The 13719-nt window shown below is 37.9% G+C and overlaps 1 protein-coding gene across 1 annotated transcript in view; it reads left to right on the forward strand.

Moving 5' to 3' along the window:
- The window catches only part of trpc5a (transient receptor potential cation channel, subfamily C, member 5a), a 128399-nt gene that overhangs the window by 22471 nt on the left and 92209 nt on the right, over positions 1-13719 (forward strand). The gene's annotated exons all lie outside the window — the stretch shown is intronic.

The following is a 13719-nucleotide window of genomic DNA, read 5'->3' on the forward strand; positions in this document are numbered from 1 at the left end:
GGAACGCCTTGGGATTCCCCCGGAGGAGCTGGCCCAAGTGGCTGGGGAGAGGGAAGTCTGGGTCTCCCTGCTTAGGCTGCTGCCCCCGAGACCCGACCCCGGATAAGAGGAAGAAGATGGATGGATGGATGGATGGATTTGGAATTCTTAGATTTGTCTTTCCAATTCTTGTTGGTTAAAAGTCAGTTTTGAAGTTCACTTTTTTGAGTGTAATACTTTTTCCCAATACTTAATACATTGAGGTAAATTTCAGTTTCTATTTGTCAAACTCTTACAGTTTGACAAATAGAAACTGTATAAAATACTGCTCCATGGATGGCATTAATGAAATGTGCTTTGATAAATGTTTAAATCAATGCCAACTATGATTAAAAAGCCACAAAGCACTTACTCAGCCTAATGGGCTTTTTAAATGTCAAGCGTTTGCTCAGTCACCGGATTTTCAATTTCATTTTTTAAGACACTGAAAGGCAGGCTTTAATTATCATCTGTAACCTCTGAAAACAACTCTGCAGACTTCCACAGGAAAAAAAACATCTTTCTGTTGGTCAAAGGTCCTGTCTAACTGTAATCGCTTGTGACTTACCTTTTTTTCTTTTACTGCTATTACATCAGACATTACATTCTTCATCTTCGTCTTTTAGTTTATATTATTCATCTAGATTCACAAAATATGGTTAGAATGTCAACAAACTGTTGCATTTTAAAGCAACCACAGTATTTATTCCACTTTTCGATCAAATATTCAGGTTCTATAAATATTATTATTACTTTAAAGAGTCATCCACATATAATGATGGCTGGGTTGCTTATATTTACCGACCTCATCATGTTTTTCCAAGATTGTAAAGCTTAACAAGCTGTAATCCAGCCACACTTTCCTCCAAAATATATTTATTCAATCTGAAATCATGTGCAATGGAGGACCCTGCGTCTGCCGGCAGCCTCATCCAGTGACTTTTTATTTATTTGCTTCCCAATAATAGAAACAGGAAATTATTTTCTGATAACTGCAGGGCACTCTTCCTTTTCACTTCTCTTGCTTGCTAATAAAATTACAGGAAGAACCTATAAGAGCACAGAAACGGGTTCTCCTGCGTATTCGAGCTGCTCGGGAACAGAACCTGCAGTGAACGGTACTAATGACTGAACTCTCTCTGGTTGCTCAGTATTGATGGCTCACCCTTTACATCACCGCTCCCCACAGCCCATAAACATCTGTGGGGGGGTTATTTCTGGTCAGGGGTGCTTTCAGAAGCCCCAAAATGACGTAGCTTTTCAATTTGCTGCTAAGGGATGATCCATGTATCGATCTGAGCACACACATAACTCATTTACACACACACTGGAGTAAATAATTTATACTGAGACAGATACAATAATGAGAGGTAGAACAACTCATTAGCAGGAGTTAAATTTTATCTGAGAATCTGAGTCTTTTCATGTTGATGGTGTTTCATAAATAAAGTCAATAAAAGAAATATTTTCGATTTAAAAGATGAATCAAAACCCAAACTGTCATTAGTGCAACGACCTATAGCAGCTGTGTGTTATGTGGTGATTTTAGTATTTTAATATTAAAGATATTATTTTAGAACAAACACTGGAACTTGCCTCTGCAGCCATACACAATCTGGAACCGACTTCTCAAAATTCCTGCTGGTTTAGGCTGAAGTATAAGTTTGTTTTTTTTTGTTTTTATCAGAGATTAATAATGATAATAAGCTTTTTGTATAAACATCATCTGATTTAAGAGTATTTTGAGATCAACAGTGTGTGTTTAAGACTCCTACAGAGGTCATGATTCAGTTTAATCTTCCTCAGTCTGATCACGCCTCCTAACCCCCATTCAGACTTTTTCCTTTTTATTAAAATCAAATCTTGACTGTTTGAACCAGAATGTCCATTTGAATTCCTGCATTTTAAATTTGGCGACAAATCAAACATCTAATGATGGAAAAGAAACTAACAAACAAAAACAATGGCTTCTCAAATTCATGATTTATTAGCTCATGTATTTGCTTTTGTGACTAAACTTTAAAGTTTGCCCCAAACAACTGCGCTTATAATGTATATTCACAGGCTTTACAAGAGATTATAAATCATCTGCACACAAAACAACAACAAAACACCTAAACCTGTTTGGTCTAGAATGTCCACTTGAGTTTTTTACTTTAAAATCTCCCTAAAAATCCCACTTTTAAGTCCAATCATGCATCTAAGCTTTGTTTTATGAGTATTTCAGGCTCAGACATGAGTCCATACGAGTATCAAGAAATTAGATTTATGATCTGATTTTTAATGTCCTTTGCCAGCATATTCTTTGGAAGGTAGCAAAAACTTTTATCAAAACAAGCAGCCTTTGATTTATGATGATATTCTTGTTATATTCCCAATCCCACTGCTAGGATTAAACTGACTTCCTTCTCAAAATAGTGTTTCAACTTTAATTTTGAAACCTGGAAACAAAAACCTTAAATTACTCCTGCTCAGTATAACTGAGTTGGAGTAATGTTAGTTGGTTAAACACCTTGAACATTTATTCCAACTTCCTGTTAATGTGCCTGAGTCTGATACGTCTGTGTCAGAATTTAGGACCAGTCGTTTGTCTTTCCAAGGAGACTAAACGTCCCACAGCGAGGAAGAGACCCTGAACTCAGCATCTGGGATGTAAATTCTTCTGCCGTACATGTCAGAGCAGGAACGAGGCGACTGAATGGGAACTAAACACACAAATGCTAAAATATTGTTAGGAAATATTGTGCAAATGATAAAAAACAAAGTAGAAGATTAATCAGGGATGTAACAGGATGGATTACACACACTTAAAAGCCAAGCGGTCAATGAGACATTAAAGATGTGAAGGAATCTGTGTTTTCCCCCAAGAGACGGATCCATGTTGTTTAGTAAATGTGTGTGTGTGGGTGTGTGTGACTGATGGTTACTGCTGCAACACATTAACTCTGATTGGATCACGTGACCCAAGAACACAGAGAGCTGGAGTGCCCTCATGAGGGAGAGAGTTTGTGTGTTGTTTTAATATTAATGACTTTGTGTTTTTGTATCCACACACACACACACACACACACACGTGACGACACGCTCAGGAGCTGCAGAGGAGGCGTGCACTTCTGCAGCCTCATGCGTTTTAGTTTGTGGGAAAGAGTCGGATCAAAGAGAAATTCGCAGAGGAAGTGACATTTGGGAGCTCTGTTTGTGCGCATCTGTGTGTGTGTGTGTGTGTGTGTGTGTGTTTAGTACAACGTGTGTGAGTTGGTTCAAATGTTAATAAATTTGAGTCGGGGTGTGTGTTTTCTCTGCTTGTTTGTGTTGATTTTTCTGCATTATTTATCTCATTTGTGTGTGAAAGTGTTTTTGTGATTGTCCTGCCTCTTATATGTGTGTATGCACGTGTGTGTGTGTGTGTGAGTGTGTGTGAGAGAGAGAGAGAGAGACGTGTCATACCCAGACAGATTGTCCCCAGACGGCGCTGAGCTGCATGAAACGCCACGCTGGTTGTCAGGACAGCCACGCTGGTTGCCATGGCGGCCGCGGTCGTTAGGGAGCAGTGGCGGTGACTGATGACCCTCGGGACAGACAGCAGCTCTGTCGCATCACATCCTCCTCCGCCGCGCTGCTGTCACTCTTATCCGTCTGTCGTTTTGCACACATGATTATATCACACCTGATTCCTGTCTGTCCACACATCGACCGTCTCTGCAGGACTCTGGTTTCTTATCAATCACAGTCAGACTTTTTTATTTGTTATCAATAATTCATCGCATCCTTGTTAATATCTGTCTGTGTTGATAGATGGGGTCAAATCATGAGGAATGGCTGCTGCTTACTGCATTATACAAACTGCAGTTTATAAATCTTGTTTCTTATTGGTGGAGTTATTAGCATTTCTATATATTATAACAAATCTTAAATGTTCATTTTTATTTATTTAGGATACCTTATAGCACCTGACTATAGATTTTTTTTTTTTTTTTTGTTTATTTTGAGGAATCTTTTGCTCTTCCCCTGACTTTAGTTTGAGTGATTTTAACTAAACTAAAGTAAGAATAACCCTTTAAATAAAGGAACAGAAACATACTGAGCTGCTGTTTCAGATTCTGTTTCTGATTTTTCTCTCTGAATTTTGACAGCAAAAAGAAATTAATATTTCTGGTAAAACTGATCCCATTTCTTGGTATTTCTGTTAAAGTCTTCAAGCTTTTGTTATTTGAACTTTTGGCTTTGTTTTTTGGGATTAAATCATTTTGACCCGTTTCACTTCCTGTTTTATTTTGTAGAGACAGTTTTTGTTGTTGTTGCTTTGGTTTCTGGTCTTCTGTCCTCGGCAACCTGAACGTTGTTCTGTTTTTCATCTTGTAAAAAATGTCCTCTGATTTTTGTCTCCCCTAACTTTCCTGTCAGTCAGTTTTTGACAAGTTTAGGTTGTTTAGATGAGTTTATTTTTACTTCTTAAACTCCCTAAGTTTTCTGTCTGCATCATGTTCTTCCTAGTCCTGCATTTAGGTTCTTCATTTTCTTCTGTTTTATTTCTGCGTGTCTGAAAAATGACGTTCTTCAGGTTATTGGACAGAGGTGGTTTACAAATAAAATCCTCTTTTTCCTTATAAGCCACAATTTACATTTTAAAACCTAAAATTTCATCAGATACCAGGATAAACATTTTTGTTGCAACAATATCCAACATACGGTCTAAGCAAAAAAATTAATTGTTGAATTATTCATTGTTTCTGGTACATACAGCACTTTTTAGACTTTTCTTGCTGTTCAGATGTGCATTATTGCTTTTATTTAAATTTATAGATGTTGAGCTAAAACTTTGCTTAAAGATGGCGACGGTTAATGATTGGCACAGATTTAGATGTTTTAATAGAAATTTGTTTGTTAGATGTTTGTGTACCTACATTCCTTTCCCTTATTCCTAGTTCTTCTAGCTTTATTTTTTTTAAATAAACTCTCACATTTCAGTAAAACGTTTTGTCATCATGACATTCTGGAGAAAATAACGGACTCATTAGGAAAGATGCTCATTTCCTCTCATTTCTCTTCGTCTGGCTTCTTCGTTTTTTCCCCAAGTTTTTTGCCTCTTTTGCATTAATCTTCAAACCCCCATCATGATCGCTGCATGAATCCTTTCACTAAAGTAAAGTTTGTATATTTGATCATTTTCAGGGAAGCAGAAGAAAAGAAATTCGGTGAGAGAAGAGTTAAATGACTTTGTGACTCAGTGTCTCCTCCTGTGGTGACAGTCAGACGGTTATCTGGCAGTTTCTTCTTACTCATGAATATTTAGGGTTGTTTTTCTACCAGGTTGCAGAAGGAAAGATATTTGAGATATTCACAGATTTAGTCGTATAAAAGACGTCTGCTCGTTCCGTCTTTTCTCTTCAGATCCTTGTTGTCTTTGCGCTACGTCCCATGATAAATGTGCCATTCATTAGTTTTCAAAGATCATTTTATAAAAGAAAAGAAATGTCTTCATCTTGCTGAGCTTTTTTTCTGCCTTGACACAGCAATTTATTTTGACATTTTGAAAACTTTTGGCTGACAGGGCTTCACACAGACATAACAGAAAAGCTGACTCTGTAAATCTGTCTTCTGTCACTCTTTTCTTCGTGATAAATCTCTCTCTTTTAGCTTGTCCTCCTTGCTCACTGGCTTTTTTTTTCCTTTTCCTAGGAGCAGAATTTGATGTTTTTGTCATTTGACTGCCAGCTGAGTCTGTAATGGCTTCCACAGGGCTAATAGCTACTTAATGGGCTCAGAAAAGACCGCATCGCTTTATGTCTTGTAGGAAAAACAAGAAGATGGAAGGAGACGGGATTTAATTTTAAGACCCACTTCATTAAAAGTTACTTAAGCTGATACGGATCTAAGTTTGAAAAATAACCATCACAGTGAAGTGGAGAATCCATCATTCAGCCGCTCTGCTGCAGCAGAAACATGCTGCGGAAATGTGCAAAACTAAAAGCCGAGCGTTCTTTAAAGGAATGCATATCACCCGCCACCTTTATATCAGAGTTTTAGAATAAAACCATCTTATGATAAGAAAGGACAGGGTTATAGCTGTTTTGAACAAACCGATAAGAGATGTTATGCACATTTTCATGGGAGAGCCTGCAAAATGTTAGCTCTCAGAATGTGTTGTGAATTACACTCAGCTACTATCACATCATATTTTAGCTCAATATCTGTAAATGTGAGTTATAGCCTGTTTTATGTTGGCTCATGTTGATTAGCTATAGCCAACTTGTTGTAGATGTCTGTCCAATGATTACTTCCTGAGAGCTTCATTAAATTCCGTCTGGTGGTTCACAAGATACAAGATATTTTGCTAACAAACAGGGTTGAATTTCTGCACTGAACAGACTTGTGCTCAGTGTCACTAAGACAGCTCTGCTCCTCTTTTTGCTCCAGTATTTGCACATCATTTGCACCCTCAGCCCGCTCTGTCTCTCTGTCTGATTCACAAAACAAATACTGCAAATTTCTGTTTACACTGGAGCAAACACGCCCATCGAATTCAGCAGCTCTGAACACTTTCCTCTCTTTTTGCATCAAATCCCAGCTGTCCTCGCTGCACAAACCAGATATGACCATCTGTCATGAAAACGGCCAGGACAAATTGACAGAAAGAGGCAAATGTTTCTTACAGTGAACCCCAGGTCTGAACAGATGAAGCATTAAAACTGCATCAACAACATCTCACTTTAATCAGGGAAAAGTCCCACTCAGAACTCATTTTTTACTTCTAAATGAGTGCCTGTTTTGGGTTTCATTGATCCTCTCTGGAAACGTTTGAAAAGGTCTTTTTGGATCAGTTTTTTATTCTGAATTTATTTGTAAAAACGACAGTGTCTGACTTTCATCACTGGATTAAACAATGACATACCTTTCCTGGCATTTGTGCCCCTTTTTGGTGAAGGCAGCCTTGCAGCAGATTGTTCATCTTCCTCAATTTCTTCTCCTAAAACAGAAATACCACCATCAGACAAGAGGAGAGATAAGAATTTGATTAGCAAATGAGATTTAAAATAAGGATGCTTTTTATTGCAGCGGTAATTTACTGAAAATAGTAAAGATAACACCTCATTTAAATGTGGGCAGTTTGAAGCACAGAATTCTGTTTGTGAATCAGATGGATGCACTACATCTTGCTCACGAAGATCCAGATTAATCAGCAGGATTTCTTCAGCAATTTTTATCCATTTATGGGTTTAAAAATCAATAAAAAAATATAGATTCTGTGCACTAAACCCTTAACAAATAAGCAACAGAAAAGAAGAAGAAATTGAGGAATCTTTGTTGGTTATTTGAAAGCAGTGAGTGATCAATACGCCCTCTTTACTCATCGCCGTTCTTCCATGTCAGTTGCTTTGTTCGCCGAAGCAGCCTCTCAGTTACGGTTTTCTTCACATGTGAGAAAAGCCCAAAAATCCTGAATGGGATTTAAGTCTGATAAAGAAGAAAAGGGAGGTCAGTTTTCATCTGTGTGGCCTCTGCTGGCTGCCATGCTGGAGTACTTGGATGCCTCTGATCGAGCTTAGTCCTGCAGAAAGATCGCGGCCTCTTTGAATGCTGCTCATTTCTTCTTTCGCTGCCGGATGAAAGTATTTTCTAAAACTGGCTGCAGGTTCAGGAGCTGATTTTTGAAGTTTATCTTGAAACCCTGTCACTGGTTCTTGGCTATTTATAGCCGTCCTCCATCTTGCTGGCAGGTGACTGGAAGAGGTGCCCTGTGTCCATTAATCATCCATCATCAGCCTTTCCATCCGCTCAGTCAAGAATCCCTTCATCTCGTCATAGAACTGGTTTTAATTGTTTCAGTGGTTGCTTCTTATTTTCCTCAGCCTTGTGTCTGAAAACTGCTCTTCATGGTGCAAATGTTGGTTAGTTTGTATTTACACCACCATCTTTGACCAGGACTTCCTGGAAGAAGAGATGTTGAATCTGTCAGAATCTCTATAGAACCTTTCAGGTTAAATGAAGTCCAAATTTAAAACACAACATGACAGCTAATGGCTTTGCCTTTTTTTTCTAAAAGGTTTTGGAGCTGATTAACTGGTTCTTTGTCTTTTAGCTAAAGGATTGTACCTCAAAGTTTAGGTCTTATTATTTGCATAAACTAAAAATTTGAGGATAAAATTTTTAAAAATCAGTTTTTTTCTCTCATGTTGTTGCCCAAAATTCAAACTACAGCCAGAAAATGGATCTTGAGCTGTTTATCTGTGCTTGATTTACGTTTTCTGAAAGTGTTGTTAAACTTTACTTTTTTTTTACTGGAATTTTCTTGTTCACTAAAGAAGTTTGAAGTTGGTTCTGATTGCGGGCTGGGACATCCTGGCTTATAAGTTGTTATAATGATCACAATAAAAGGTCACAAGGTTCAGGTCACATGACTCACTGACCCACCGCTCCATCCTTTCAGTCCTTTGGGTCCTCTTCTCTTGCTGAATGCTTCCTAACGAGGCCAACATGTGAGTTGTTTTGGTCACAGATTTCCTCTGGAGTTTGGTTTTGGTCACATGCTTCAAGGTGTGACTCCCAGGGAGACGAATCAGGACTGTACTGTAGGTGTTAGAAAGATGGAATCTGAGGAGGTGGCCTCAGGCCTTTTGGAGGTGAAACATCTGGAAGAAACAAGATAAAGCCAGCTGCCTTGTACTGAATCACTTAAGATTCTGTTTCAGTGAGTCTAAGATTAGCTAAACTCTCATCCAGGTGGCTTAAACATTGTCATGAAACTTTGTACTCAACAAAGTTTACAATCACCTCACTTGAAGAGAAAATCTAAAGTATTAAGTATAATTTGAGAAATTTTCCACTCCAACATAAATGCTGACCACAACCTTGTTTTAAGTTTTGTCTTTCCTTCCGTTTTCTGTAATTCTTTTACTCTTTCTCTTTCCTGTATTTTCTCAGCCCATCTCTCCTCATTTATTTCACTTAAGCTCTGAGACTCAAAGTGCTTCAGTGCCCTTCACTTTGACCGGCTGTACAGTAACTTTTTATCAACGCATCACAGGTTCATTACCTCCTGAATGAACTTTACCGCGACCCTCGGTGTGTCGCTGCTTGATCCATAATTAGAAAGCCTGTTGTTCCTCTGCTGTCACAGTAACACAAACAGAATGTGAGCATTTTAATGCGCTGCGTGTGTGTGTGCTTTTGTGTGTGTTTGTTCCAGATGTCACTGCATTATCGTCTCCGCTGAGAAGGTGTGTGTTTCTGTGTCCGAGTGAGTCACTGTGAAGTGCTTAACGGTGTCGGATCAAAGGAAGCCGACTTACGTCTGCCTGCTGTCTTCCTGCCTAATTAGTCAAACACACACACACACTCAGAGGTTGTGTAAAGGGGAAACTAACGAGTCCATGGCCTGTTTTTATCAGCTTGCTCGTTTGTCTACATGTATGTTTCCCCTCAATAATTAAAAACCCTTTTAACATCTAAACAAGGTTACACTTGTTTCACGGACGTGACATTAATATTTATTGATAATCCAACAGTGTTTGAATAGAAATTGTCTTACATTCATATAAACAGTGTGATTTATACATGGGGGGTGGGACTGTTATAAAACACTGTTTAGAAATTTTAATAACAAACACTCCTTTGTAAAAATTGGATTTCTTTATAATGACTTGCAGAGTTTTATTTAGTGCAGAAACTTTTCTAAGAAATAGAGATAAATAAAGACAACATTCTCAGAAATAAAACATCTCATATTTTTATTTTGACAACTGTAATTTTAATTGCAGTATAGTTGTTATATATTTTCTTCTTCTTTAAGAAAAAATGTGGACTTTTGTATGAGGCTTGCTCAGTCTTCTAGAAAGTCATGTGTTCATCGTGTTTGTCTTACTGCTGTTGGTGGTTCTGAATGAAATACTCAAACATGAATTAAAGCCATCACTATTATAGATTGATGAAGATAAGTTTTTACATGTCATGTGTCCTAAAAGTACACAAATGAATCTTTATCCCTTCTAGCCAGTAACGGTAATAATCTGTACAGAATCTGTATTTAATAAGAGCACTGTCTTTTATGACACTGTAAATGTTAGGAAAAGGTGAAATCCTTAAAGGTTTTAGGTTGATAAAATTTGAGCAAAATATGTAGCTCAGATCCATTTAATAACTCAAATACACTGAATATCAGTGCTGTGTGTTGTGACTCTGACTTTGAAAAACATAAAAATCAACAATGTTCCCACTTCCTCCAGGAAGCATATTGTGTGTTATTTATCTTAAATGTTCTCAGCTGCGATCGTTTGGAACTACAGAGGAAAAAATTCTCTACAAACTTAAATATCTAACACATATATGGGACCGCTCTGACAATGAAGTCATTTAAAAAAAAAAAAAATGACACCTGCTTGTTTTCATTGAGGGTTAGCACAAACGTTGCAGTTTCACAGATAAGAATTTGTTGTAAAGTTGTTGAAAAACTCATTTTAATCCTGAAAAAACGAACATATACAGTCTGTTTATTACAGATCCTCCGTTCTTGTTCTGAATTACAGTTGATTTTATGAATTATAGCAACTCATTTGTCTCATTTCTCTTTACTTTTTGGAAGTTTTAAACTACCAAAGAGCAGCTATTCCATGTTTTAGTTCTGTTTTCTGTGTTTATAAGCTGATTTTAACATCTGCAGTCATTAAGTCAGAGATCTTTGGGCAAAACCAGAAAACAGAAACTGTCTGTGGATCAAACTGAGAAAACAAGAAGTCTAAATTTCCATTAATTACTTTTTATTTTAGTGAGCTGTCCTTGGTGCTGAACCGATGTTACTTATCTGGTTATGTGACAGTTTACACAGCTGTTTTCTCCAGATGTTTTAGTGTCTGGAGTTTTAAAATGCCTTTTAGAATAAAATACTTTTAAAAATAAAGAAAACTGTCATCTACTTACTAGAACCTGACCGATATGATGTTTGTTTGTTTGTTTGCTTTTGTGATCTTTAGATATCAGGGCAGCTGATAGCTAATATACTACACCAAGTTTCTTTTTCCTCTTCTTCTTTTTCTTTTGGCCAATATCTACTTCACAAAATATAACAAAAACTGCTTAACTTAAATAACATTTAAATAAACTTGAATAAACTATATATAGAACAGCTTCTTTTGGTTAAAATAAATGAAACTGTTGAACGCCTCTTGATAATTTAGTCACAGTTTCCTTTGGAGGTTCAGTTCCTCTTTATGAACTTCCATTCTGACTGGTTGTTATCATAAAATCTGCTGCAAGTCTCTACATGTCTGACTGTATCTTTGAGCTGGTTGCTCTGTAAATGCTTCCGTCTCAGGGTTACATAATGAATCGACACATCTGAGGCACCTGCTGGGGAGCAAAGCTATTCAGAACAGCATAAACCACAGATCATGTCTTCTTTTTTAATTTGGGAGAACCTAAGCTTGTGATGAGCTGTTCTTAAGGTGGATAATGAAGCTCTGATAGGCTTAAATAAGATAATGATGGAGGACTCCAAACCTCGACAAACCTGCTGTTTTAACCTCTAAACTGCTGCTGCAACAAACCACAGCTGCTTTCTGACTGGTCCATTGCAAGCATTGTTTCCATGGCGATCCTGCTGCCTCCTTCTGTCATGACTAAGCACCGCAAGAGATGTGTGTGTGTGTGTGCATACATGTGCATGGACTTCTAAGGAGTACAGGGTTTGTTTTTTCTCTCTTTTTGTCCATTCTCTCCTTCTCACAAACAAACGTGAAAAGAATTTTGAAGCTGCACTCCTCAGCATCTTCACCTCGTTTGACACAAACTAAATGTGCAGAAACAGAAACTACACACAATAAAGCCATGCATGGATGGGATAATCACTCAATTTATCACCGTTTAGAAAAGATCTCTCTGTGCTTGTGTGTGTGTGTGTGTGCGTGTGTGTATCAAAGCATCACGGTCCTTTTAATGCCATGTCCAACGATGCAGATCAGGACGCACTGATTCACTGATTAAATGGAAAGTCACACACACAGAAACACACTCCTATAAGTACACACCTGCCACTACTTGCGCAGCGCTTTGTCAGTGTTACATTCAGAAGCACACAAATGTTCACACACACACACATAAATGCAGATCAGGCCAATTAACAAGACCGATGTTGCGCAACAAATTTAATTATAGCTCACTGTATAATCACGTATGACTAAATTAAAGAGAGGGAAGCTAGAATGGAAGGAAAATAATAAAGAAAGGTTCTGATAGAGGAAGGTGGAGGAAAAACTGAATATATTTAAATTAAATCCATCCTAAAAGCTGTGTAACGTTGACTTTGTACATGTCATCCTTTTGGATATTGACTAAAGATGAGACTAAACTTGAACTTTTTGGCCACCACCTTGTCTGGCACAAATTTAACACCTCCAATCATTTGAAAACACCATTCCTACAGTGAAGCATAGTGGTGGCAGCTCCATGCTGTGGGGATGTTTCTTCATCAGAAGGGACTGAAAAACTGGTCAGAGTTTCAGGAAAGATGGATTCAGCAAAATAAAGAGAAATTAAGGGAAACCTGTTTGAGTTATAGAGTCCTGAAGAACTAAACAGAACTGAAATGTCATCAGGTTGAAGTAACAATGCATGTTTCTCCAGGGAAACTGATAGTGTGTCCATTAAAAATATTAAGATACACCATAGTATAATGTCCCAGATACATGTTTATTTGTGTATGTGTGAACAATCAGAAACGTGTCACATTTCTAACTGTGTAAAGTACCAAATAAATGACAACCGTTACTCCAGTTTGTCCTTTTTGTCAGAGGAAATCTTAATTCTTCACGGTTTGTTTGTTGAGTCTGAAGTGTTTATTAAATGCTTGACACATGACAGCGAGCTGCATTCAGTCTGAGGACCGTGACCTGATGGAGAGAGTGTCAGCTCAAAGCACGATGTGGAGGAAAAATAATGACGGGAAGAGGACGGGAATGTTGATTAAATCACATACTGGCTGAAGGAAAGAGAACAAAGGATGGGGAGAAGATAATTGAGTAATATTTCTAAACATTGCAGGAGGAAGAAAAAAGTAGTGATGAACTTTTGAAGACTGAAGGACAGATGAGGAAGAGGGATGAGGAAAGATGAATGAGAAGGAAAAAGGAGGAAGGAAGTAACAGACGGCAGGATGTTTAATATGAAGGAGAAAGATGACAGGAAATGATAGATGGAGAAGACAGACTGATGAAGGGAGGATTATGAACCTGGAGGAGAGAAGATGTTCCTCTGAAGGACTTTGAGGAAAGGAGATTACAAAAAAAGACACAAGGGAAGAAAAAGAGGAGGGGAGCTGGGATTAGAGGAGAAAGGAATGAATGGAGGAGCTGAAGGAGACATGAAGGAGGGTGGAATTAGTTAGAAGGAACCAAACTGAGGGGGGAGACAGGAGCTCAAGCTCCCCCAGGATTTTAGGTCCAACAGCGGTCTCATCTCCCAAAATGCTGAATGCCTTTCAGGTCTATATTTAGACTGTTACACAACAAACGGATTGCATCATCAGCCAACATTTTACTTGTTTGATTTGCCAGAATCTTCTCCGTTGTTCTTCTGAAGCTCTTCCTGCCAGTCTGTGGTTTAAACAAATGATTGTTTCTGATTAACTTTCCCTGTTAAACAACGGCTCGGTGGCTTTAAGAGATCTTCAGAAGTTTGTTTAAACATTTAGAGATTTTTTTGTGTCAAGCT

Source organism: Kryptolebias marmoratus, linkage group LG7 (genome assembly GCF_001649575.2).
Source record: "Kryptolebias marmoratus isolate JLee-2015 linkage group LG7, ASM164957v2, whole genome shotgun sequence".
In the NCBI taxonomy this organism is placed as follows: Eukaryota; Metazoa; Chordata; class Actinopteri; order Cyprinodontiformes; family Rivulidae; genus Kryptolebias; species Kryptolebias marmoratus.